This window comes from Phyllobates terribilis, unplaced genomic scaffold, assembly GCF_046119375.1.
Source record: "Phyllobates terribilis strain yellow unplaced genomic scaffold, ASM4611937v1 Scaffold_2958__1_contigs__length_96895, whole genome shotgun sequence".
NCBI classification, from domain to species: domain Eukaryota; kingdom Metazoa; phylum Chordata; class Amphibia; order Anura; family Dendrobatidae; genus Phyllobates; species Phyllobates terribilis.
In genome coordinates, this window is record NW_027365712.1 from 90001 (window position 1) to 94751 (window position 4751).

Genomic DNA, 4751 nt, shown 5'->3' on the forward strand with positions numbered 1-4751 from the left:
CGGAGAGGATGCGGGATGGCATGGGGCTTCCCTGGGGGGGCCGGGGAACGGAGCCCTCGCAGCACCGGGAACATGTGCGGGAGGAGCGGCTCACTGTGCGGTGCATGGTCCCGAAGCGGCAGGCGTCTGGAAAACACCCCTTGCACGGGGAGGGCGAGGTGACTGGCCTCCGGAGGATGCCACGGCCGCCCCCGTCTCACCAACCGCACCCAAGACGACACACAGGGTCGCTCAGGGAGATGGCGTGCGGGGGTGGGCCTATGCGGCGCCACCGTCTGGCTTAGACCTGCCTCCGCCGCGGGGGGTCCTCGACCCACCGGCGGACAGGCACGAGGATTGGGAGAGGGGGGCTGGCCGTCGGGGTCCGCCGCGGCTCTGGCACTAACCCGGCGACGCTGAGGTCACGTGGGTGGTCGTCGGCCTGGCCGTGTCGGCGTCGCCCTCCAGCGTAGTCCCTCTTCCCGCTCGCGCCCGTAACCTCAAAGGGATGCCCGAGCGGCTTTTCTTCCCAGGGCTGCTCCCCGCCCAGGGCGGGAGCGCAGGGGGATCCCAGGTCGGCCTTTCACCGTACTCCCTACCTCTTGGCCCTCGTTCCTTCTCCCGTTCTCCATCTAACCCCTTGGCTCTGGGGTTTCCGCTCTCCCTCTCTCGCTCTCTCTCCTGCTCCCTGGCCGAGCCGCCTGGGAGGACGAGGGTCGAGGGGGAAGGCAACGGTCGGGCTGGGGCACACCGCACGGTGAGAACCCCCTTCGCCTGCCTCCACACCTCTGTCGTCCTCCCCACTGACGTAGGGGCTCGGGAAAAGACTGGAAATCGCGAAGCTCGGCAGTGGCGCGGAGAGGCCACCCACCGCCGCCGCTGTCGCCACCGCCGCGGAGGCCGCCCTTTCGGACACGAGGGGCAGCGCGAGCCTCCGCTGGCCGGGTACGCATCTGGAAGAAAAGGGCCGCCCTCGGAGAAGATCGCTGTGCTTCCCCGCACAGGGAGCGATTCGGACGACGGGCCCCCACGCCTGGCTGGGTGGGCGCCCCGCCGTTCGCCCGTACGGGTCGTCGGACCACTGCCTTCGCTCGGTTCGGGTCAAACTCCCCACGGCTCGGCCACCTCCGCAGACGGGAGGCGAGGCCGGCATGCGCGCCCAAAGATAGGTGTCGGAAGCCCGGGGGTAGAGGAGGAAGGGGACCGCTCACCTTAAGCCAGCGCGGGCTCCAAAGCCCGGGCCGAGCGAGCGGCGCCACCTCCCCACCCGGGAGCGCTGCGCCAGATCGATCGGAGGAAGAGCAGGGGTGCATGTAGGGACTTGCCCAAGTACGGAGGCTGCAAACCCCTGTCGTCGGGAGATACGTGCCCACGAGTCCTGGAAGCGCGACTCGGGTACAGGCGCCCTTGCGGGGGGGTACTGGATGTGGAACAGCACTGGGGTCGAAGCCACAAAAGCATCCGCCCTCATGGAGCCTCTCCTCGGCCTAAAAATCCAGATTTTAGCCTTGACGGCGCCCCCATGTGGAGAACCAGGGCCCGCGGGGGGGTCTGGCCAGGCTCACTTCAACCCAGGAACACCTCTCTGACTTGGGATAGGCGACCGGCAAAAGTCCCCCCACGCAGCTGCGGAAGCCTGGGTTCAGCCAAGGTGCAGACCTCCAGCCGAACAGGGACTCATAGCCAAAACGCATACCCAGGCCTACGGAGGTGAAAACCAGCTTAAATGAGTCGAAATGTGTCGGGGCTGAGAGGTACCTCTCTCTCATATATTCTGCCGGTGGTGTGCAAAACTGGGTCTTTGCATGGAGTGTCACCCTATACCCACTTTAGGGACGCATGCAAAAAAGTGCCCGATCGCCTGGAACTGTCAGGCGGATTCGGCTCCCTGGAATTTCCTCATTCTGGTTCTTTTTCACTTTTTGTCTCTTTTGCGACATCTAGTGGGCAGGCTGCATTACTGCAACCGGGGACACCTCAAAACGCTTGGAACTGGGGAGCGGGCTCAATTTACAAACGTTTTGCGGGTCCTGGAAGTCAAAATTGTGACTTCTGAAAACGACTAAGTATCAAGGACTCATCGCGCGAATCGCTCTGGAACTGAAATCGGATGCGCGCACTGACATGCTCCCCTCTCTGGAAGTCTGACACAAGTTGAAAAATTTTCTAAGTCCCCAAAAATTTTTTTTTTCAACTTTTTTTCAATTTTCCCCCTGTGGGATATATATTTTACCCACACTTTTGGAGCCCTCCTGGGATGCCCTCTAACATACTAGAACCTCATTTTGTGGAAGTTTTCACAAAATTGTGAAATTTTCAAAAAGTCAGAAATTTTGCCAAAAACGACTAAGTATCAAGGACTCATCGCGCGAATCGCTCTGGAACTGAAATCGGATGCGCGCACTGACACGCTCCCCTGTCTGGAAGTCTGACAAAAGTTGAAAAATTTTCTAAGTCCCCAAAAATTTTTTTTTTCAACTTTTTTTCAATTTTCCCCCTGTGGGATATATATTTTACCCACACTTTTGGAGCCCTCCTGGGATGCCCTCTAACATACTAGAACCTCATTTTGTGGAAGTTTTCACAAAATTGTGAAATTTTCCAAAAAGTCAGAAATTTTGCAAAAACGACTAAGTATCAAGGACTCATCGCGCGAATCGCTCTGGAACTGAAATCGGATGCGCGCACTGACATGCTCCCCTCTCTGGAAGTCTGACACATGTGTGAAAATTTTCTAAGTCCCCAAAAATTTTTTTTTTCAACTTTTTTTCAATTTTCCCCCTGTGGGATATATATTTTACCCACACTTTTGGAGCCCTCCTGGGATGCCCTCTAACATACTAGAACCTCATTTTGTGGAAGTTTTCACAAAATTGTGAAATTTTCAAAAAGTCAGAAATTTTGCCAAAAACGACTAAGTATCAAGGACTCATCGCGCGAATCGCTCTGGAACTGAAATCGGATGCGCGCACTGACACGCTCCCCTGTCTGGAAGTCTGACAAAAGTTGAAAAATTTTCTAAGTCCCCAAAAATTTTTTTTTTTCAACTTTTTTTCAATTTTCCCCCTGTGGGATATATATTTTACCCACACTTTTGGAGCCCTCCTGGGATGCCCTCTAACATACTAGAACCTCATTTTGTGGAAGTTTTCACAAAATTGTGAAATTTTCAAAAAGTCAGAAATTTTGCCAAAAACGACTAAGTATCAAGGACTCATCGCGCGAATCGCTCTGGAACTGAAATCGGATGCGCGCACTGACACGCTCCCCTGTCTGGAAGTCTGACACATGTGTGAAAATTTTCTAAGTCCCCAAAAATTTTTTTTTTCAACTTTTTTTCAATTTTCCCCCTGTGGGATATATATTTTACCCACACTTTTGGAGCCCTCCTGGGATGCCCTCTAACATACTAGAACCTCATTTTGTGGAAGTTTTCACAAAATTGTGAAATTTTCCAAAAAGTCAGAAATTTTGCAAAAACGACTAAGTATCAAGGACTCATCGCGCGAATCGCTCTGGAACTGAAATCGGATGCGCGCACTGACACGCTCCCCTGTCTGGAAGTCTGACAAAAGTTGAAAAATTTTCTAAGTCCCCAAAAATTTTTTTTTTCAACTTTTTTTCAATTTTCCCCCTGTGGGATATATATTTTACCCACACTTTTGGAGCCCTCCTGGGATGCCCTCTAACATACTAGAACCTCATTTTGTGGAAGTTTTCACAAAATTGTGAAATTTTCAAAAAGTCAGAAATTTTGCCAAAAACGACTAAGTATCAAGGACTCATCGCGCGAATCGCTCTGGAACTGAAATCGGATGCGCGCACTGACACGCTCCCCTGTCTGGAAGTCTGACAAAAGTTGAAAAATTTTCTAAGTCCCCAAAAATTTTTTTTTTCAACTTTTTTTCAATTTTCCCCCTGTGGGATATATATTTTACCCACACTTTTGGAGCCCTCCTGGGATGCCCTCTAACATACTAGAACCTCATTTTGTGGAAGTTTTCACAAAATTGTGAAATTTTCCAAAAAGTCAGAAATTTTGCAAAAACGACTAAGTATCAAGGACTCATCGCGCGAATCGCTCTGGAACTGAAATCGGATGCGCGCACTGACACGCTCCCCTGTCTGGAAGTCTGACAAAAGTTGAAAAATTTTCTAAGTCCCCAAAAATTTTTTTTTTCAACTTTTTTTCAATTTTCCCCCTGTGGGATATATATTTTACCCACACTTTTGGAGCCCTCCTGGGATGCCCTCTAACATACTAGAACCTCATTTTGTGGAAGTTTTCACAAAATTGTGAAATTTTCCAAAAAGTCAGAAATTTTGCAAAAACGACTAAGTATCAAGGACTCATCGCGCGAATCGCTCTGGAACTGAAATCGGATGCGCGCACTGACACGCTCCCCTGTCTGGAAGTCTGACAAAAGTTGAAAAATTTTCTAAGTCCCCAAAAATTTTTTTTTTCAACTTTTTTTCAATTTTCCCCCTGTGGGATATATATTTTACCCACACTTTTGGAGCCCTCCTGGGATGCCCTCTAACATACTAGAACCTCATTTTGTGGAAGTTTTCACAAAATTGTGAAATTTTCAAAAAGTCAGAAATTTTGCCAAAAACGACTAAGTATCAAGGACTCATCGCGCGAATCGCTCTGGAACTGAAATCGGATGCGCGCACTGACACGCTCCCCTGTCTGGAAGTCTGACAAAAGTTGAAAAATTTTCTAAGTCCCCAAAAATTTTTTTTTTCAACTTTTTTTCAATTTTCCCCCT